General features: G+C 40.6%; 1 long non-coding RNA gene across 1 annotated transcript in view; it reads left to right on the top strand.

The window, feature by feature from the left end:
- LOC309485880 overlaps positions 1 to 18,561 on the top strand; it is a 157,905-nt gene extending 139,344 nt beyond the window's left edge. The window contains exon 2 of the long non-coding RNA XR_014201299.1: positions 17,388 to 18,561. This is a non-coding gene — a long non-coding RNA (uncharacterized lncRNA). The remainder of the gene's footprint in view (positions 1 to 17,387) is intronic.
- Positions 18,562 to 24,635: the final 6,074 nt, after the last annotated feature.

Here is a 24,635-nt window from a genome sequence, read left to right as displayed (position 1 = left end):
GTGGATGAGTATTATTGAAGGGCAGTGGTTGATTTAAATCTTGAAAAAAGGGCAGAGGCTGGGTGGGAGATGGAGAGGAAGCCACAGGAAACAGTGAGGAATAATGAGTAGGAGGATGAATTGGGTTGTAAAGCTGAGAGGGCTGAATTGGTGCCTGGTAGAAAGGTGGCTGTGGAGGCTGGGTTGATCTCTCCATAAACTGAGATATCATGGTGAACATTTTACGATCATGCTCATGCTGAGCTGCTTGCATCTTCAACAAAAGATCCGTGTCGTCATCTTTAAGGGCACTGGTAATCTTGTCAGCAAACACCTCCAGCGTTGCCTCCATCTTTGATTTTCTTTTTCTCTTCTTGCCAGTAGTAGCTGTAAAAAGAAAAAAAGAACAGATCAAAATAAGGATTACAATGTTTATTTTTAATTTTTTTATTAGTATAACAGTAAAAGCGCCAAGCATTCCAGTTTATATCTAGTAATAATTATGATTATTTATGGCCATTTATAAACAATACTAAGCTGTTCAGGAGTGGAAGCCAGTTCAACATTCAATTTAAACAAATAATTTCATATCACATGTTTTAGGTCGAAGGTTGCCATGACTTATATTAACCTCTTAACTTCCGCCTTAACCGAGTGCATTTTCTTGGGCTTTACCTAAATCTAAAAGCTTACAGCCTACAGACCAGACTAACGCCTCATTTGAAAGCTACAAAATTGATCTCACATTGTCGTGTTGCCGTCACTTTTTTACTGTTTTTTTATGATCACTCTTCTGTCAATTTTTTGTTGCGCTTTCATCATATTTTTTATTTCTTTTTGTCACGTTTTCATCACTTTTTTGTTGCATTTTCATAACACTTTCGTTGCTTTTTTCAAACAAAGCTTTTAGATTTTGGTAATGACAAACTGTAGAAAATGTGCTCGGTTCAGGTGAGGGTTAAGAGGTTAATTGAGTTTGAAAACTATCAAAATACAGCCAAGAACTTTCTTACAAGCAGTGGGTGTGGAAGATGCACGGCTGTTCACAGATCTATCTTCACTTGCTGCAGAACTTTCTTCGGAGGGAGAGGCAGAAGGCGAAAGAGCTACAAGGGTCCCATCACCTGTGTATGCATTTAACAAACTGTCACACATCGTATTTCAATGTTATAAAGTTAAGTCACAGGTAGTTATAGGCCATGTGCAAATAACCCACCTGTATCACCGCAAGAGCTACCAGCTGGGCTGGCCGCGACAGCTGCGGGACCTGGGCTCTTCTCCTCTGGCTCCTCTTGGTCAAAGCAGCTGTCCAACAGTTCTAGTGGCTGAACGCTGGGCTTATCCCCCAAAACGCGGTCCAGCTCTTCATAAAATGGACAGGTGATACGTTGACGGCCACTTCGTTTGTTCCAGTCTTTAACCTCCTTGTATTTGGCTCGGAGGCTTTTTATTTTTCGCTGGCATTGGAGCCAGGATCGTCTGTAACCACGCACGGCCATTTCGCTGGAAATGTTTTCATAAACCGCCCGGTTCCGATAAGAGCCCTCGAGTTTGGCCTGAATAGAGCTGTCCCCCCAAATATTAATTAAATCAGAAACCTCGCTTCCCTTCCATTGACTGGTCTCAGCATCGTCCGCCATGGTTGTTGTTTATCTTCTCATTCCCGCCTACTTCAACGCAGAATTATGACGTTTGTCGCGTATCAATGACGTGCGGGTCGGATACATGCGACCTGGCCGTTCAGACTGAAGTCGCATTTCAAAAGATCGGATACGTATCGGATTTGGGACCACATACCCAAGTGGCCTGGGTCGCATTTGAAAAGATCGGATCTGTGTCGTTCAGACTGTCATGAAAAGATCAGATTCAGTTCGCATAGGGGCAAAAAAATCGGAATTGGGTCGTTTCAGCCTGCAGTGTGAACGTAGCCTAGTTCACTTCATTTGTTTGTTAATTTAAAAACAAATTACAATTTACAAATTAGCTTCTGATGTCATAAAATACTATTAAGAAGATCATGTTACTTACCTTGCTACATTTTGTCTTGAGGGACCTTTTTTATTGTTAAGCTTAATTTAATATAGAGTGACTGGTAGCTTAACTAACTACATTTTCTAAGTATTTACACATCACTGACATTAATAAGACATTAGAAAAATAAGATCACCCTCAACCAATTGCACATAAAGGCATATGCAATGCAACCAGATAAAGGCCTTATGTGAAAGTGATATACAATATATGACCACCTACATCAAATTATTAAAGCTGCCGTCGGCAAGTCTGGCAGATTGGGTCGATTAGCCAAAATTTTGAATGTTTACAACTCTCATGCCCCTCCCCACTACCAGCGAGCACCCTCCCATCGAGGTCGTGCTCGTCAGTGCGTCACTGTGCGTGTGTACCTGATTTTCTGTGAACGCGTCCGTCTCTTCAGCATCTATCAACACCATGGACTCGGAGGTAGGCTGCCCTGGCTAATCTATCCACAGATAGCAATAACCGAGGAATTGGAAGCTTGTTAGTAGATTTTCTCTCCGCCATCACGCTTCATGCAATCTCCAGGCGAACTTCAGGCGTGGCGTGTGCATGTGATATTAACGTACGCGAGTGAGGGGGGATCTGTGGCGTGTGCACGACCTGTGATTGACAGTCAGATCTCACACCCCCCTGCGCTGATTGGACCTGATGAAGCGGGAGCGCTGGATTTTTGCAAAACAAATAACACGCTCCAGGTGGAGTTAGAAGCTCGGGTTTTTTTCTAAAACCACCTTATTTATGTTGTTCTGTCGGATTATAGTGTCGATTACACTGAATATGATCAAAAAAATGTTGCCGACGGCAGCTTTAAAGTAAAGTATTTTGATTTAAATGTAAATATACATATTTAAATAAAGCCACATACAACATCCTTCTATACTCAAATAATTTTACTTATATCATCATTTAACATAACTCATTACATAAACCTACAAATGTAACTTGTGCAGTAATTTGTTTTCCTTCTTCAATTTCTTTCTTCGCAGATTTAGAACTTCTATTGTGGCGGTCACATTGGTGAGTTCTAAACAAATTTATTTTCATTTTACCCATAACAGGATACAACAACAGGATTCCTGGATTAAGGTAAGAATAATAAGATAAGTTATATCTATATAGGCCAAATCTTTTTAAAGGATTGCAATTTACAGTCAGAATAAAAGTTAGTTCTATCAATTTACAATTGGTAAAAGATTACAGTTTGCATATTTTTCCCATTTAAATCACATCACACAACAGACAAGAAGAATTACCCAACATCAAAATGACTAATCGTACCAAAAAATCTCGTGCAAAAAAGAAACAATGGGAATTCAAAACCCCACTTACTGCCCATACAACATTTAGACATGCAAATGAGATTTCAGTTACAGCCTCTTACTCCCAAGCAGATCGCAGATTTTCAATATTCAGTAGAGACAAGCAATGCGTGGCAAATTCACTAATGTTTCTAGCCCACCTTCATGAGACACAGGAGATGGATCAAGAGAAATTAAATCATGTTTTGACATCATGGCCTATACTAAAGACCCTGAGCTCACATCCATGTGCGTAACTGGGAGTTATGTACATCATTGTGAAGACAGCTGCACAGATCAAGGTGAGTGTATATTGCCCAAAAGAAGAGAAGAGTGGATTTGTCATAGCTGCCATGAAAACCTAAAATCTGGTCGTCTGCCATCTATAGCGGTGGCAAATAATCTTGAACTTGACCCCATACCAGATGAGTTACAAGGACTGAAGACTCAAATTTCATCATTTTATGTTTTTAGTATTATTATTACTTTTTATTAATATTCATAATCAGTAGTATTATGTATCTCTTTTATAATCTTTATATACATTCATAATTATTTGTACTCATTGTATTTTGTGAATATGTGGGAGAGACTTTGGACTTGAGTGTGTGCTGCTGGACTGAAATGTATATGTATTGTTTCACCAAGCATAGCATAAGGAGAATATATTCCAACGTTAATGGAAACCATATGTTCTTCTGCTGAATGTATGTGTTCCTATAGTGATGTAGTTTTTTTCCTTGGTCAGTGGTATAAAAACCAAACCTTTTTGTCCGAAAATCAGGAAGAGATGGAAATGTAGAGAAGATGACTGAGAAGCTGAATTAGACCTTCGCTTGGTCCATTGTCTCTTCCTCCTATGTTTTATAAACCAAATAAATAAGGGATCTCTTGGCAAAATCACTGGTGTCTGTTTCCATGAAATCAAACAACAGGGGAAAGCAAGATTTTTAAATCAACAATTTGGCGTCACGAAGAACAGGATTGCATATTCAGCCATTGGTCTAAGTCATTAAGGTAAGACTTTTTCCTTTATATTCTAAGTCTGCCTGATGATTAGAGACAATGACTGTAACTGCTAAAAAGAACTGTGTTGTTTAAGGAACCTGTGGTTTTGCCAATGAATATAAGACATAGTATAATAAAAATAAAAAAATAAAATAATACAATTTAATTTGGCTTATTTAAGTTTCTCTGAAAAGTAAACCTCTAAAATTATTTGATATGCTGGGATTGAGATGGATCTTTTTTTAGAAAAAAGACCATCTAGTAAAAAATTTGGGAGAATTAGCTGTAAGACGGTAAAACTATAAATATTTGCTTGGTTCGGCACCATTTGGTGTTAGGGGATATGGCGGGACTGTAAAAACGAAGGCAGAGTAATCCCTAAAGTATACCCAGCACGGAAGATTCGTACTCAGAAGGAGGCGAGGAGGTGAAACACAAGCAAAACTCGATTGACATGAGCGGTTAAGTGTGGCGAGTCTGTTTAAAACGATGGCAGGAAAAAACTCTAAAGCACGGTAACACGCTGGAGTAATATGAGTTAAAATAGTTAGGATCGCGTGCATTCCAATTCTGACCGTAAAGCTGTTCAAATATTTGAGGATACTGATCCGAGTAAGCTTAAAGAAAAAAAAAAGGTAAAAAGGAAACAAAGAAATTAATCTGAGATAAAATCCACAAATATTTTAAAAAAAGAAAGAAAAAAAAACTGTTTCGAGTTAACTGGAAACTAAACAAAATACTGGAAAACATTGGAGTTAACTTTTCTTTAAAATGTTCTTTTGTTCTGTGAAGTGAAAGAGAGGGAAAGAGAGTGAGGCAGCCCCTCCCTTTAGAATTTGCTCCATACCTTCACACACACATATACTGTAGTTTGGAGAAGGGAGGGAGAGAGAGAGAAGGGCAGCCTCTGACACACACACATACATGCACATGCACATATGCATACACACACATACATAGGCTTGCAGTTCTGAGCACACACACATACATACAGAAGGGAGAGAGGGAGAGAGAAGCAGAGTACCATAGCCCCACCCTTAGAGAAACACATTCACACTCACAGACACACACACAGTCCTGCTGTTCGAGTGCATTGGCACAGAGTGATAAAACTGAGCAAAATGGCAGAAAGTGGCTGTAATAGCAGAACAATAGCTGCTTGGTTCCTGGAAAGGAAGAGCAAGAAACAAGCTAAGCTTTTGAAAAAAGGACTGGACATAAATGCAACTATGGATGCACAGTTACACTGGTTCGAGTCTCAAAAAGACAAGATAAAATCACAAGCATTTCCAATACTGGCAGCTCATTGGATTGTGAAACAAGGTGGAATTTGTTGCGATATAAATGGCGGTCCAGTTCCACTTGCTGAAGCAATGAAGCCTCAAATTGAAGCATTTAATAAGTTGAACAAAATCATGTATATTAAATGTTCAGATGGAGAAAATACAACCAATGATGATTCGTTTGATCCAGATTGGACAAATATAATAACTGAAGCGGAAAGAAAATATTCACAACCACCAGTGAAATCCGCAACCACAGTAACGCCTCCTCCTTACAAACCATCTATCCAGCTTTGCCTGAACAATATACAAGTTCATCTAAACCTTTGACACAGCCTCAAGCTTTGAGATCAAATGGAGGTCCATTTGACAAAATGTACATTGCATCTGCACAAGCAGCTCCAATAATAACAAGATCTAAATCAGCCCAGCCAAACAGAGACATGCTGCGATGTACACCAGCTCGTAATTATGGATCTGACTGGGGTGATGAGACAAGAGATGACGACATGATCACAGTTGACAAGATCGGTCCTGATTTTTCTTCACCTGTAGTTAAAAAGGAAGACTTACAATCTGAAATGATGACTGGAAGAGCAATGGTTCTACCTCCTGATGCTCCGCCACCTGCGGGAACAGGAGGAGATTCTACTTTGTTCCATTTACATTTACATTTACATTTACATTTACATTTATTCATTTAGCTGACGCTTTTATCCAAGGCGACTTACAATTGCTATATATGTCAGAGGTCGCACGCCTCTGGAGCAACTAGGGGTTAAGTGTCTTGCTCAGGGACACATTGGTGTCTCACAGTGGATTCGAACCCGATTGTTCCAAGAGAAGTTAAGTATCACAATGCTGGACAAATCTACCAAAGACAATAATAAGAAAGTGCGAGAAGCTCAACAGCAATGGGATGAAAAACATACCACTACTGATATTCCACACATTCCTGAGTTAGGCAGTTTTGTTATGGTCAAACGCATTGCTAGGAAAGGTTTAGAGCCTAGATGGGAGGGACCATATGAGATACTCTTAACAACCGATACAAGTGTTTGCCTTAAAGGGAAGGGTGTAGGAACAGATAGATGGTATCATTGGTCACAAGTTAAACCTTGCTTAGTGAATGAACAAAATGATAATGACGGCTTATGGCCTGATACTGAGCATTGTTCATCCATTAGCTTTAAAGATTGGGAATAAAGAAGTGATGTTTAATTATTTCTCTGCTTCCATTTCAGGAATCAAGTTCATTGACATTGATTAGAGATGGTTGTAAGTTATTCTCAATACGAGACATATTGATAAAACCAAGAATGGGACATACGGTGTGAGATAGGAGATTTTACACATTCTACACTACTTACAAAACACAACCTCACAAACAATGAACACCCGCTTACTGATTCTCAACCCCAAGGGATAGAATCCTTTAACATCAACGTTTATTTTAGTTTGTTGTTTTGGCCAGGAACTTGAGGAGTTAAGTAATTAACGAGTCAAGGCACTGGCGGAAGACTTATTAGTTTTTCTTTTCTTAGATGATTGGGGTTCATTTTTAAATACATACACATAGATGTTAAATGACACATAGTATGCGGGGACATAACATGGGTTGGGGTTCTTTGTTCTTTACTTTTTCTTTTGTTTTCTTTTCTGTTTCTATTTTTCTGTCCTTTATATCTATTTCTTGGTCTGCTTTTCCTCCTCACTATCACTTCTATAGGTTGGCCACCTGGGAATGATGGTGGAACTGACGGCCGTAGTTCCAGTGGAGGGACTGAAGACTCAAATTTCATCATTTTATGGTTTTAGTATTATTATTACTTTTTATTAATATTCATAATCAGTAGTATTATGTATCTCTTTTATAATCTTTATATACATTCATAATTATTTGTACTCATTGTATTTTGTGAATATGTGGGAGAGACTTTGGGAGACTTTGGACTTGAGTGTGTGCTGCTGGACTGAAATGTATATGTATTGTTTCACCAAGCATAGCATAAGGAGAATACATTCCAACGTTAATGGAAACCATATGTTCTTCTGCTGAATGTATGTGTTCCTATAGGTGATGTAGTTTTTTTCCTTGGTCAGTGGTATAAAAACCAAACCTTTTTGTCCGAAAATCAGGAAGAGATGGAAATGTAGAGAAGATGACTGAGAAGCTGAATTAGACCTTCGCTTGGTCCATTGTCTCTTCCTCCTATGTTTTATATTAATTAAATAAATAAGGGATCTCTTGGCAAAATCACTGGTGTCTGTTTCCATGAAATCAAACAACAGGGGAAAGCAAGATTTTTAAATCAACAAGGACTAAATGTACTTGAAAGACATGTCATTGCCAAGTTTATACCTTTTGCAAAGATCATCTCACTTCCAAACGGACAACAACGGGCAGTCCATGGAGCAGTTGTGTGTGTTCCTTCTGAGGTTGAAGACACAGTTCAGTCTTTACCCAGACCACCATCTGAATCCCAAATTCTGAGGGTGAAGTTGAAGAGGCGTCTACGTTACAAAGGTCATTTTCAGTTTCAGAATCTGGACATGAGAAAAGTTCGAACTGCCTTACTGAAGCTAAAGGATATCCATTCAGAATATAGGGAAATATCTTTGCAGGAAGATGCAGACGATGACTACCTCGAAACAACAGAATTTGCACCAACGGAGAATAATGATGAAGATGCTAACAATGAAAATGAAGAACAATGTCTAGACGGTGGATCTGAGGCTATTGAACAACCTATTGAACAGGAAGAGGGTGTTGGGCAACAGCATGCTAGCAATCAAAATGAAGAGCAATGTCTAGATGGTGAATGTGAAGCTGATGAACAACCCGTTGAACAGGACAACGGTGTTGCACAACATTTGATTCATGTCTTCAGCCAGCTGATGTTGGTCAAGAATTGTTATCATTTGGAGACAATATTTACTCAATTGCACCTGCAAAAGGCAATCAACCAGTCAACTTTTTCAAGACACTCAAATTGGAGTCCATAGCATTTCCAGTGCAATTCTGCTCAGGCAGGAACACATTGGATGAAGCTGACCGCCCTGCAAAGATTTCCCCAAGCAGATATTTCAATGCAAGGCTGTTCAGCACTGACAATCGTTTTTCAATCGACACAAATTACATTTTCTTTGCCCAGTTTGTGACCGAGATGCATCTTGCCATGTCAAGCATGTCAATTCAACTGCGCAAAGGGAAGGTGTTTACCAAAGATGGACGGAGAATAACCACATCTTTGCTAAAAGACCAGAATGAAGTGCAGAAACTCATTCGACATGCGGAAGCCACAAGATTCATGCAGCCATTAAGAGGAACTCCTGCCTTTTGGGAAAAAAACAATGAAGGACCTCTTTGCATGTTTGAGACAATTGGGACTGCCAACATTCTTTTGCACTTTCAGTGCTGCCGAGATGAGGTGGCCAGAAATAATTGAAGCCATCAAGAAACAACAAGGAGAAACTGTAACTGCTTCTGAATTGGACTGGACAATGAAATGTGACATCCTGCGAAGCAACCCTGTGACTGACATCAGAATGTTTGAAAAGAGGGTGGAGGCCCTGATGAGGGATTTGATTTTGTCACCTGCTCAACCTATTGGTTAAGTGGAGGACATGTTTTACAGAGTGGAATTTCAAGCAAGAGGATCAGCTCACATCCATTGCCTATTTTGGATTAAAGACGCACCAAAGTTTGATGATGCTCCTGACGAAACAATTTGTGCATTCATCGATAAATACATATGTCAACTGCCTGATAAAACAGTGGATCCTGAACTGCAGAATATTGTTAAGGAAGTACAATCTCACAGCAGAAACCACACCAAATCATGCAAAAAAGGAAAGAAGCATTGTCGCTTTGGATTTCCCAAGCCTCCAGTGAAGTCTACTCTTATAACAAGACCCTGTCCTCCTAGACCAGATGAATTGAACAACCTATTGAACAGGAAGAGGGTGTTGGGCAACAGCATGCTAGCAATCAAAATGAAGAGCAATGTCTAGATGGTGAATGTGAAGCTGATGAACAACCCGTTGAACAGGACAACGGTGTTGCACAACATTTGATTCATGTCTTCAGCCAGCTGATGTTGGTCAAGAATTGTTATCATTTGGAGACAATATTTACTCAATTGCACCTGCAAAAGGCAATCAACCAGTCAACTTTTTCAAGACACTCAAATTGGAGTCCATAGCATTTCCAGTGCAATTCTGCTCAGGCAGGAACACATTGGATGAAGCTGACCGCCCTGCAAAGATTTCCCCAAGCAGATATTTCAATGCAAGGCTGTTCAGCACTGACAATCGTTTTTCAATCGACACAAATTACATTTTCTTTGCCCAGTTTGTGACCGAGATGCATCTTGCCATGTCAAGCATGTCAATTCAACTGCGCAAAGGGAAGGTGTTTACCAAAGATGGACGGAGAATAACCACATCTTTGCTAAAAGACCAGAATGAAGTGCAGAAACTCATTCGACATGCGGAAGCCACAAGATTCATGCAGCCATTAAGAGGAACTCCTGCCTTTTGGGAAAAAAACAATGAAGGACCTCTTTGCATGTTTGAGACAATTGGGACTGCCAACATTCTTTTGCACTTTCAGTGCTGCCGAGATGAGGTGGCCAGAAATAATTGAAGCCATCAAGAAACAACAAGGAGAAACTGTAACTGCTTCTGAATTGGACTGGACAATGAAATGTGACATCCTGCGAAGCAACCCTGTGACTGACATCAGAATGTTTGAAAAGAGGGTGGAGGCCCTGATGAGGGATTTGATTTTGTCACCTGCTCAACCTATTGGTTAAGTGGAGGACATGTTTTACAGAGTGGAATTTCAAGCAAGAGGATCAGCTCACATCCATTGCCTATTTTGGATTAAAGACGCACCAAAGTTTGATGATGCTCCTGACGAAACAATTTGTGCATTCATCGATAAATACATATGTCAACTGCCTGATAAAACAGTGGATCCTGAACTGCAGAATATTGTTAAGGAAGTACAATCTCACAGCAGAAACCACACCAAATCATGCAAAAAAGGAAAGAAGCATTGTCGCTTTGGATTTCCCAAGCCTCCAGTGAAGTCTACTCTTATAACAAGACCCTGTCCTCCTAGACCAGATGAACCAAACCAAAAACAGCAAGCAAAATCCAAGCTAAAATCTGTTTGGGATTTGTTGCATGATCCAGCAGCTTCATTTAGAACTACAGAAGACATCCTTGCACAGTGCAACATGACCTATGAAGAATTCTCCTGTAACATAGAGACAATGACAGAAAGTAGTGCTGTGATGATGAGGCGTGATCCCAAAGACTGCTGGGTTAATGGCTATAATCCACATATGCTTAGAGCATGGAATGCCAACATGGACATTCAGTATATTCTGAATCCCTACAGCTGCATCATGTACATGCTGTCATACATTACCAAAGCTGAGCATGACATGAGCGAATACCTCAAATCCATTGTGCAGGATTCAATCCATCAAAATGCCTCTGACATGGAACAAATGAAGCAGATCATGCAAGAATATTCAAAAAAACGAGAGGTCAGTGTGCAAGAAGCTGTCACTCGTGTCTGCAGCTTGAAACTCAAGTCTTGCTCGCGTAATGTTATTTTCATTCCAACAGATGACAATGCATTGAAGATGAGCCTACCAATGAGACATCTCTATACAAGAGATCCTGATTCAGACATCATTGTGGATGACCGGATTACCTGAAAAGTATAAAGCTAGGCCTGCAACTGCTGAATTTCAAAATATGTGCATGGCTGACTTTGCATCTACATACAGACTTGTCTATGGCAGACAGAGACATGGCAAAAATGTCATACCACTTCAAGACAGCATGGGACATATTCAGAAGAGAACAAAACTGAAGGTATTCCTCCCATACAGGACTGAATGTCAACTCAAGATTCCGCCATTTCATACTTACCAATGCTTTTACAACAGTGCATCTGTCAAGCTCTCAGATACAGACTTGGTGACACCTGTTTTCAAAATTGTGGAAGAAAACTGGTTACGGTATGAAAAAGAAAACGATGCCATTGAACATGCCATTGAGGACTTTGCAGAGAACGGACCCATTGAGGACGCATGGGCCAATTTTGCTCCAAACACAGAGCTCCTTCGAATTGAAGCTGTTTCAGAACGCCAACCAATGGACCCAACAGAAAATGAGCAAGACGACGTGCCAGAATACAGCAGAGATTCTGTGACTAGAACAGCAGTACCACTCATGGAATGCCCAGTACTAAGCTCCAGGGAGCAGCGAGAAATGTACCAAAACCTAAACCAAACACAAACAGCTGTGTTTTACAAAATAAGAGACTGGACTTTAAAATGCGTAAATGGACAAAAACCTGACCAGTTATTTTATTTTGTCACTGGTGGAGCTGGCACTGGTAAGTCTCATTTGATTAAGTGCATCTACAATGAAGCGACACAAATTCTGAGAAGATTGCCCAGAATGCATGAAGAAGACGATATATCAAGACCAACGGTTCTGCTAACATCTTTCACAGGAACTGCAGCATATAACATCTCTGGAAACACGCTGCATTCAATATTGAAACTCCCAAGGAGTCTTAAACCACCATATCAAGGACTTGGCAATTCTTTGGATGAGATAAGGATCATTCTGTCACATTTGCAAATTATAGTTATTGATGAAGTGTCCATGGTGTCAAAAGACCTGTTTGCATATGTGGACCAAAGATTTCAGCAGATTAAAGGCAGCAAGAAACCCTTCGGAGGTATTTCTGTTTTATGTGTGGGCGATTTCTTCCAACTCTCCCCTTTTGGAAGGTCAAAGGCACTGTGTGTCAACACAGTTGATATTTGGAAAGACCACTTCCAAATTATCACCCTCACAGAAATTATGAGGCAGAAAGAAGATGCTGCATTTGCTGAAATGCTCAACAGGCTTCGCATTAAGAAAAAAAAAAAGGAGCCATTACTGGAATGTGACAGAGCACTTCTGGCTACGCGCACATTTTCCAAAAAAGAGGACTGCCCTATGGATGTTCTACACATATTTCCAGCTAACAAGGAGGTGGATGAACACAACAAAGAGGTCTTATCTGTCCTCAATCCCAACATCATCCGTGTCGATGCACAGGAAAGATGACCGAACAGGACGTATGATAAAGCAGGCAACTCCTTGTCAAGGAAGCAAAGAAGATATGCCGGATACATTGTTGTTGTCAGAAGGTGCACGTATTGTCATTACAAAAAATTTGGATACAGTGGATGGCTTAGTTAATGGGACCTTTGGAAAAATCTCAAAGATCATCAGCAAGATGGACAAAGATGGCAAACCACACGTTGATTTAATTGGACTGGAGTTGGATAACCCCACTGCTGGACTCAAGAGACGCAATCAATCCCCAGGAAATGATGACAATGCTGTTTATATTGAGAGAGTGGAAGAACGTTGCAAGAAAAAGGGACTGGTACGTTTTCAGTTCCCTTTGAAACTGGCATATTCTTGTACAGCTCATAAAGTACAAGGAATGACTTCTACGTCAGCTGTTGTGTCTCTGAAACTAATTTTTGAAGCTGGCACGGCTTATGTAGCTCTCAGGAGAACTACATCTTTGCAAGGCCTACACATCATTGACTTTAATGAAAAGATGATTTACTGCAATGAAGAAGTTTTCAACACACTGGAGAGCATGCCAAAAGCAGACATCGACACCATCATGCCACTTTTGATGCATACAAAGACTTCTGCCAACGGAAGTCTTACTGTGATCCACCACAACATCGAAGGACTACGTTGCCATGTTGACGACATGAAAAAACACCATGAGATCTGTCTGGGAGACATATTGTGCTTCACTGAAACCCATATGTTTGGATCAGCTGTACCAGACGAACTACAACTACCAGGATACAAGATGTACAGGAAGAACAGGCAGGTGTCATATAGCACCTTTCCACAACTGGCAAGCCAAAAGGGTGGTGGTGTTGCAATATATGCAAAAATCCACATATGTGCCCAAGCAGTGTAATATATAGTTGGAGTCACTGACTTGGAGTTTCTTGCTCTGAAACTCACAGACCCAGTGCGGGCTGTAGTTGCTGCTATATACAGACCACCAAACTACAAGATGACAGATTTCTTATCAAACCTGAAGAATATTTTGGATGGTCTTGAAATGATGGACCAGGACCATGTAATTATCTGTGGGGATTTCAACGAAGATCTCATGTCATCAAACGTAAAGCCTATAAATGATTTATTCACAAGTCGAAGATACACACAACTAGTACAGGGACAAACAACTGAGAAAAACACAAAACTGGACTTCATATTCACCTCTAAAGCGCAAAAATGCATATCATCAGGAGTTTTGCATTCATATTACAGATACCATAGACCTGTGTATGCTATATTTAATGAGTGATTTCACTTTGGATCTGTGCTGGAAACATTACTGATTGGATCTTATTTCTCTCATCTTTCTTGCCTCACACCTTACCTAACAAACACACCCACACACCCTATTACTCCTCCGCACACACACAACATACCCCCTCCCCACACACATAGTACACCCTCCTCCCCCACAAACCCTATTACTCCTCCACACACACACACAACATGCCCCCTCCCCACAACACACAATACACCCTCTTCCCCCCCACACACACACCAAACCCCCTTCATCACCCCCACCACACACACACCATCTCATCATCCATCATCCCCCTCCCACACACCCCATTACTCCCCCCCCACACACACACCGACACCCTGCCCCCTCTTACAAGTACCCACCCCCCACCTAACCCCATACACACAGACCTTTTCATAACCCCCCCCCCCACATACTCCATTACCCCCCCCTCTCAATCACACAATATACCCCCTCCCCCCACACACAACACACCCTTCTCCCCCACACACCCTATTACTCCTCCACACATACACAGACCCCCACACACACCACATACCCCCTCCCCCCACACACAATACACCCTCCTCCCCCACACACCCCCTCACACACACACACACACCAACACCCCCAAACCCCTTTCATCACCCCCCCCCACACACACACCATTTCATCATCTCCCTCCCACATACCCTACCCCCCCCCCACACACACAAACACCCACCCCCACCTAACCTCCTTACATACAGAACTTTTCATAACCCCCCCCACACACACACACTGCATTACCCCCCCCCACACTCAATCACACAACATACCCCCTCCCCACACACACAGCACACCCTTCTCCCCCACACACCCTATTACTCCTCCACTAATACACACACCACCCCCCCAAACACACACACACACAACATACCCCCCCCCCCCCACACACATAGTACACCCTCCTCCCATACCCCCTTCCACACACTCACAAATACACCAACACCCGCAAACATCATTCATCACCCCACCCCCAAACACACACACCATTTCATCAAATCGTTGCTGATTGGATCTTAAGCGGCCACAGCAACAAAGCACAATGTCACGGATCAAGTGTCCTCCTCCACAACGAACAACCTCAATCCACAAAACAGTCTCTTGAAACAGCCACACATCCAGTAACAAATCGTTGCTGATTGGATCTTAAGTGGCACAGCAACAAAGCACAATGTCACGGACCAAGCCTCCTCCTCCACAACCAACAACCTAAATCCACAAAACAGTCTCTTCAAACAGCCACACATCCAGTTACAATCATGACAAATCGTTGCTGATTGGATCTTAAGCGACCACAGCAACAAAGCACAATGTCACAAACCAAGCCTCCTCCTCCACAACCAACAGCCTGAATCCACAAAACAGTCTCTTCAAACAGCCACACATCCAGTGACAATCATGACCAATCGTTGCTGATTGGATCTTAAGCGCCCACAGCAACAAAGCACAATGTCACAAACCAAGCCTCCTCCTCCACAACCAACAGCCTCAATCCACAAAACAGTCTCTTGAAACAGCCACACATCCATTGACAAATCGTTGCTGATTGGATCTTAAGTGGCCACAGCAACAAAGCACAATGTCACAGACCAAGTGTCCTGCTCCACAACCAACAGCCTCAATCAACAAAACTGTCTCTTGAAACAGCCACACATCCACTGACAAACGTGACAAATCGTTGCTGATTGGATCTTATCCGCATAAAATGTTTTTTATGCAACAAAGCACAATGTCAGATGAATGGATTTCAAAGGAATCACTTTGAAAAATGTATGTGAAAACCAGACTAACTACATGTGTGATGTGTTCATCAATTTATAATTTTTACAATTATTACCTAACACTATACTGACTGTAAATTGTTGCATGCCTTTTCTTATATTCGTCCTTTCAAATATGTATGTCTTTATCAATAATTACATAAAAACAAAAACACACAAAAAAATGAAGTTCATTTTCCCCACTAACACAATTTTCTGTCTTGTCTTACTAACACCCCACTCGTAGCCTGTACCTTGATTACATATGGTCAATATGTAATGTAAATTATTTGTTGCATGGCTTTTCTTGTGTTTGTCCTTGACAAATATGTATGTCTTTGTCAATAATCATATAAAAACAAAAAAAGTAATGTTGATTTTCCCCACTAACACTGTTTTTTGTCTTGTCTAACTAACACCCCACTCATGACTTATACCTTGATTACATGTGTTTGTGTAATGTAAATTATTTGTTGTATGCCTTTTCTTATGTTTGTCCTTGACAAATATATATGTCTTGGTCATGTCTTACTAACATATTGTCTTGGCTTACTAACACCCCACTCGTGACCTGTACCTTGACGTGGTGAGTGGGCTTTCAACTAAACAGGTCTGGCTTTCTCTACAAAGTAATATGTTTACCTTTGTGATATTTTTATGCTATTAACACATTTCTTTAGAGTAGTGTATTAACTAGTGTATTAACACATTTTTTGTATCTCTCTCTGTGTAAGATTAAACCTTTACGTAAGGAACTTAAAAAATTTACTGATGACAACATTTCGTCTAGATCTGGGTGAGTTTTTTATTGCCTTATTGGATACAATAAATGAAGACTATCAACTTCTTTTCAATACTGTTTCATCACCCAAAACACTCCCACTCTCTCCTGTATATTCATAACCAAATATTTCAAAACCAACAGCCAACCCACATAAACCATGCCATTGGCACTTGTCTATATTGCAGACATGACTCTTAATGCACAAAACTGTTGACCTTTTTGCCCAATCTTGAAAAAAACAAGTATTGTTGAAATTCTCAGATCAAGCAAACTTCAACGCACCCTAAGGCACTACCTGCTCACATTGGTGAACCGCACCCGAGCAAGCACACTTCGCAGTTCCTCCGGAAATGCATTCTAGTTATTAAGTGTGCTTGCTGAAAGCAGCACACTCATTGTTCTTCTTAAGTTTTCTTATTCTTATTATTACCGGGAGATACATTTTGGCCAGCTCCTGCACCTAGGCCCTTTGAGACAGAGACACCATTCCAACTTTAAAACGTCCGGTCAGTACCGGTGTAAGTTGCTCACGAAGATGACATCACAAGTCCATGTCGTTCGTCCGCCATATTGGATTGAACAGAAAGCGAAACTAAATTTTCACAGGTCACAAATTTGGTCCGAACTTCACGAAACTGGACGTACATGATCCTTGGACCAAGCCTCACAAAAGTTACTAGATGGATTTTTGATTTTCGAAAGCGTTTGCCCGTCACAGCCAAACGAAATCGGCGGCGTAGTCGACAAAACAGGAAGTAGTTCATATTTCAGGAACGCTGTCACGTATCGAAACCAAACTTTGTACATTAACTCGAGACTCCAATGTGAGGATGTACAAGATAAAAAAAAATAAACACAGGAAGTGGAGAGCGATTATCACCCAACTGTCATTTTGCGCACCACGTCATCATCAGTCAGAACGGTCATAACTAACGATGGAGGAGTTTACGTATGTGTGTAAGTATTCATACATTTCGCCATTGTTATACAAATGACAGTATTTTTAACGGTTATTGTTGTGAATATTACATATACTATTTTTGATGATTATAATTTACCTTAGTGAATGCAGCCAGCTTAGCTAGTTTGTGAAGTAAAGTGATTTTATTTTAGGTAGTTGTAAAATAGTGCAATATAATTGTAAATATATAATATAATAATAAAAATTAAAATATGAATGTAGTCCTATATATATTTGTTATATCATAATCTGCGCGACCCCGTCATTGACTTTCTTTGATGACGTTTGCAGGGCGTTTCAAATGAGCGGTTATTGTCAGTGAAGTCCACTTCAACTGATATACCGTGCTCAGGGAGTAGGGGAGCAGTGAACACTGCGTATGGACCCTGTCGGATGGAACGCACCTTAGATGTGTAAAAACAAGTGGAAAGCGCGGGTGCGCCACTGTCTCCTTTCCACAAGCGCTTGCTCTACCGTGGCGTCTGTCGTTGCTATGCAACCATGAACTGCGCTCTCCATGATGACAAGGAAGTATCAGCAAAAGATTAATTGATTTCTAGCCCTTGCATTAGCTTTACTACTAGATATATTTATGGAGATGAAAAATAATAAGGCACCCTGTACAGCTATGATCAGCTGTTCGGCCGAGCATTCAATGTTTTTACGCTGCAAACTGATCAGTTTGTTCGTTGCTGCCGCGCTCTATCACTCGCACACCATAAAGAGCAAATTGTTTTTTAATGTTTCAATTTCGTGATTAAAATGACATAATTTGGAAGCGGATAATTTCTTCACAAACAGCTCATTATGACTCAGTGTTAGAATTCTGCACCTACACTCGATAGTGTGAATAAGATCACACAGCGCAACGCAGACCACTGCACATATGATCTGTCTACGGCCAGGGCTCAGCGGAAGACAGAAAATGCCGGTCCAGCGCTGATTGAGGAATTAAATTCGAAAATAAAAGACAGTTTGACATCTTTTTTCTCGCATCTGTGAATAAATTTTTTAATCATTTGTTCTGAGATGAAGCGAATGTATTTGTGCGGGAATTTCTCGCACTATAAAAGCTAACCTTGCAGGAATGGTTTAAATTATGCCCACATTCCCGCACCGAAATTCAAGCCCTGAAATGACAGCGGGATGTGTAACTCTAGCATATGGCGCATATGTCATATAAAGTTAGGCAAGGCCAAACAGCGTTATCCATGTTGTTGCGATTGCATCGCTAGAGTAAGCTAATAGTGAAACTGATAGCGTTTTTCATTTAATTACAATATGAGGACTGACGGTAGGCTATAAAAATCAGCGTTTCTGTGTAGGTGATGACAACCATCTTGACAGCAGCAATCAAAGCATCGCTAATTACGGTAGACCTTAATTTGAGATAGTAAATTTGTTCCTAATCAAAGGGAACACTCAACCACAAAACAGCTGGGTGAGTTTTGTATTGGCTTATTGGATACAGTAAATGAAGACTGTCAACTTCTTTTCAATAGGCTACTATTTCATCACACAAAACACTCCCACTCTCTGCTGTATATTCATAACCAATTATTTCAAAACCAACAACCAAGCCACATAAACAATGCCATTGGCACTAGTCTACATTGCAGACATGTCTCTTAATGCACATAACTTTTCACCTTTTTGCTCAATCTTGAAAAAAGTACTATTGTTGAAATTCTCAGATCTAGCAAACTTCAACACACCCTTATCCACTACCTGCTAACGTTAGTGAACTGCACCCGAGCAAGCACACTTCGCAGTTCCTCCGGAAATGCATTCTAGTTTTATTTTGTCACTTCGGGGTAGGTACGTGGGAATTTACACGATCTGTAAACAGTTAAGTGTAAAATACCGAACTTGTCCTTTATAGTAATGTAATCGTTTGGTTTTAGCCAGGTTTCTGTCAAACACAGCACATCTAGGTTATTATCTGAAATCATATCATTAACAATGAGTGCTTTTGGAGTAAGGGATTGAATGTTCAGCAACCCAAGCTTTAGCATTTGCTCATCTGTATTATATCTGTTTTTTTTATTTGTTGAACATCAATACAATTTTTAACCTTAGATGGGTTTGGACGTTTTTTTTGGGATTTCCAAATTCGGGGAACAGACACAGTCTCTATATGATTATATCTAGGTGAAAGAGGCTCTATGTGATGGGATTTATCTGACCTTGGTGATGCGAGGCCGCTAGCAGACGGTCGGTTAAGCCAGTCTGTCTGCTTCCTGACCTGGTGCCCAATTTGTCATTTTTTATCTCTAAGACTATGAGCCAAATTACTAGAGAGAAGAGCAGCACCATCCCAGGTGGGATGAATACCATCTTTTTTCAACAGGTCAGGTTTGCCCCAAAAACTTTTCCAATTGTCTATGAATTCTATATTATTAAGCGGACACCATCTCGACAGCCAGCCATTGAGTGAACACAATCTACTAACTATCTCATCACTCCTGCGAACAGGAAGGGGGCCAGAGCAAATTACAGTGCTTGACATCGTACTTGCGAGTTCACATACCTCTTTAATATTAATTTTAGTGATCTCCGACTGGCGGAGTCGAACATCATTAGTGCCGACGTGAATAATGATCTTAGAGAATTTACGATTAGCATTAGCCAGCACTTTTAAATTTGCTTTGATGTCAGGCACTCTGGCTCCCGGCAAACATGTGACTATGGTGGCTGGTATCTTTATTTTCACGTTCTGTGTGATCGAATCACCAATTACTAGGGCACAATCAACAGAATTCTCAGTGGGCGTTTCACTGAGCGGGGCAAATCGATTTGTTATGGTAATCGGAACGGAAGAGTGTTTTTTTGATCCGTGACTAGAGCGATCCCTCACTGTCACCCATTTGCCTTGCTGCGCAGGCACTAATTCAGCCGGAACCGAATCATGTAAAGAGTTCACTATGCTACATCCAAAATAGTATCTAAAGCTCAATTAAAGTTTGCCGACAGAGAAGGATATGCTAAACATGTGACATGAAGTGCAGGTGACAATAACAGGACAAGACATTACTCACTGAGTTTGTTGACTGATTCTTACTCACCTGAGCTTTTTATGAACTCAAAGGCGCGGGCGCGCGAGATAAAAAAAATAAAAAAAATAAATGAGTGCACGGGTGGCGCGTTTACAGGCTAGCGAATTACTAGCTTGTTGTGCTAATAATAACGGAAGCTAGCGATGTCAGGTTAATCTGAGATGTTGGGTAAGCTGTATTTAGTAGTATAAACAACTAGAAATGATAGTAAATGATGGTTCAAAACAGAAAGAAATACGAGGCTAAGACGGAGCTTACAGCACCGAAGCAAACAAACTCACAGCAGGCAGCGAGGCAGACAAGAGCAATCCATCAACGTTGTTTATCGCGGACAGTTTGTCCAAATAACGTTTTTTGGCAGTGGCATTTAGTTTCTCCCGGTAGGGTCCCTTCTTCTCTTTTTCTTTCAACTTCAACATTTCTTCCGTTCTTCTTCAATTTTACCTCCTTTTAGCCAAACACACCCACAATTAAATGTCATAGCAACGGCTGGCGAAAACGTAAACAGAGATCGACCACGTCCCATAATGCAACACTGTGTGACGTACCTTCACATTCCCTATAGTTCAACTAGTAAAATGTGTAAAAGTTTATGTAACAATAACACGTTAACTTGAATAAATTACTTACTGATGATATCCTCCGCTGGATCAAGCCGCGCAAAAAAACCCCTCTTCTTCTGAGGTAAACTCAAGGTAAACTCTTCTTCTGAGGTAAACCAGAGACAATTTATATAAGAGACATATGCCACTTCCTCAATCCTCAATACAACTATGGGCCCTTTCCCAAATGGCACACTTCATGTGCACTTTCGGTCTTGTGGACTAACAATGGCTGCCGCGTGCGCGTGTCCGTTAAGTCCGTGAGACCGCAGTGTGTCCCATTTGTCATGTTTAGATCTCAGAAGGGTGCTCGCGAGCGCCCCCATGTGGTCGATTTGCGCCCTTGATGCGCACTTTTGCCGAGCCCGCGTTGATGCGGGCTCCGCAGCAGACTTCTTCCCGACAGTCAAAGCGGCATTACGTCACGAAAGTGCGGACTCAGAGGAAGACCGGCGAGTGCTTAGGGTTCCATTTGGGACAGGGCCCATATAAGGAAAACCCGTAACGGCAAAGGTGGCAGTTGTATGCACATGTCCTGCCCCTCCCGCTGGAAAGCCAATCATCTGCTTTTAACAGTCAAGCCGGGAAACATTTAAGACAATTGTCTGATTCCACTGACGCATGCGCACAGTTGAGGTTTTGCGACAGCGGAGACGATTTGGCGACAGCGAGTTGTGGTGTGTAAGATCAGATGGAATCCACATGGTGATTACAACGCGAAGGCACCGGACTACCAAGGTAGTTAACCCTGTAACACCCCTTACATTTAGTTACATTTAACCATCCTTAAAAACAATCTGTTATATATATATATATTTTTTTTTACCACATTTACATAGTCATTGGGTCCTATTGTTCAGTCTCACAATGCTATTGGATCATACATTTGTTTATAAGTCCCGCCTTATGGCCATGAACTCACACAACACCTCAAGGCTTCCTTTGAACAACATCTCTTTGTTTCAATAGACTGGATTCATCAATTAAAGTAAGTAAAATTGCTTAAATATTTTTTTGGGTGTTTATTACAATGTCTAGAACATGTACATATTTAGTTATTTTGGAAAACTTTCATCAAATTTGATTTAGAGCTTGTTATGTCTATGCTGTAATTCTACAACGTTTGGTCAGAGTGGTAGTCAAAATAGCCTGTGCACCTTACACATTACATAAGGACACTGCACTTTTCAAATGATCACAAATTGAAAAAAAAAAAAATGTAGTAGAAATGTAGTGTTACATGATTCATTGTAACTAAGCTCTAAATGTGTTTTTCTGTTAATTTTTTACTTAGTTTAGCTTAGACCATTATTAAACACATGAATAAATTGTATGGGATATTTGAAACTTCAGCATCTATAGCAGTATTTGAAACTCCCTGTATCTTTGTAGTTTTTTTGTTTGTTTTTTTACTTCTAAATGATCCTGAGCCATTTTTTCTCAGTGTAGCCCAAGCAGCAGTTAGTAGCATTAGGAGATAGAAAAACAGATTCTGAATGTTCTGGTATTCTTGGGATGCCTGTTGCATTGTCCAGGGACAGGTGCAAATGGTCTTGAATGTGAACTTGTAAGTGCTCTGGGGGGATGCATGTGTTCTTTTAGTATGATAAGTAGAGAGCATAATAGGCTGCAATAGACAGTATTGTTTGAATGTAGTGAAATGTTGATTATCACTTCATTGAAATTATAATTATATAAAAGAGTGATTACCACTCTTCCTGGGGGGATGCATGTGTTCCTTTAGTATGATAAGTAGAGAGCATAATAGGCTGCAATAGACAGTATTGTTTGAATGTAGTGAAATGTTGATTATCACTTCATTGAAATTATAATACTTATGGGCATGCTAATGGGACTACTTAGATTTCTACCCACATGGTCTACCACCCTGTCTATTCTTTCAGTTTATCTACTACAATGTAAGACCCATATGTATTATTCACATATTTAACTTCATTAATTTTTACTTTTTCCATTTCAGAATGCCACCAGCGCAGAAAGGTCTTTTATTCAGTGTGCAGGATGTGATTGCTTCAGTCCAAAATGGAGAGAGCGATTTTGAAATGGACTCAGACGACACTGATGCAAGTGACTCAGAGAATGAAGATGCAGGTGAAATGGACAAAGAAAACCACCAACCCATTGACTGCCCAGCCAATGATGATGTGGAAATCAAGCCCTAACCAATTAAACACACTGTGCCCCGGGACAGGTTTCGCTGGCTGAAAAAGGATTTTATCAGTCCCAATACCGTAAATATTTTTTTCCAATATTTTTTATTAATAAATGCTTATTCATAAAACTATGATTGTTGTGTGGTTATTACTCATGATATGTACTGTTATGGGGCTAAGTAAGCAATCAACCCTGCAAATGAATGCTTAAATGTTCTGTATATCTGTTCAGACAAAGTGAGTACAAACACAGAAATTCTGCTCCCAACAATGCCCAATGTTGCAAATTTACAACATTTTCCTAAAAACTTTAGCCTGGGTTTCCCCATACTGCCTTGAGCAGCGCGATTTTATTCACGCTGCAAGGTAGTCTGGCTACCATGGGCTAATTTTTCCCCTGAAATAGGGAACCAATCACAGAACGGGGAGGGAGCAGCAAGACGATGACGAAGTATATGCGACACACCGAAGCAGTTTGTTTATCTATGGATCCAACATGACAGACGTAAAAATATATGCATATTTAGTTTAGCAAGCAAACACATCTACAAAAATATGCCTGTATTTCAAGTTGATAAAATAATTTAAAATCCACATCAGTTTATTTGTGCCGACGCGCCACCCCTCCCAGGATCTATAACGTTACCTAGGCTACTTCCACTTTTAAAAATTCATCATAACCGCGCGCGCGATCTGCTTGCAGTCGTCGAGATGGATGCTGAGGAGTTGAAGAAAAGAATAGCTAGTGGAGATTGTAAAGTTGTCGACAATACGTCATCAAAAATCAAGTCCAGTGTGTGGGAGAAATTTGGAGTTATCTGAAGAAAATATTGTAAAAAGCTTTGCTGCAAACATTTTCGTGTTGGATAGCCGCAAATGTGGAACTTCATCCCTGAGGAAGCACGCAGATAACTGGTAACAAAGCCGTTCTATCGAACGGTATTTTTCATATTTAACACTGTTAGTATGTGTGGTGTGCAGGGCGTGTTTGAACCCAAAATTGTCAGATGTAGGCTAGACGAAATTGCGTGGCATATAGTGGTGTAGCCGCGTCTGTTCGATTTGTGTGGTAACGTTAGCCATGTTCTTAATGTACCGGCCTTTTGACAGCTTCGGCTGAAGTTGTCCTTGTGTTAATTGTCGTGTAACTTCTGTATGACCTGGCAATAAACATTTTTGTAAGTGTCTATAATGTGATAGTCTAAACTGATTTTATTTCGGGTGCG

The sequence above is a fragment of the Leuciscus leuciscus genome (genome assembly GCF_965113295.1).
Source record: "Leuciscus leuciscus genome assembly, chromosome: 21".
In the NCBI taxonomy this organism is placed as follows: Eukaryota; Metazoa; Chordata; class Actinopteri; order Cypriniformes; family Leuciscidae; genus Leuciscus; species Leuciscus leuciscus.
This window is presented reverse-complemented; position numbering and strand designations above follow the sequence as displayed.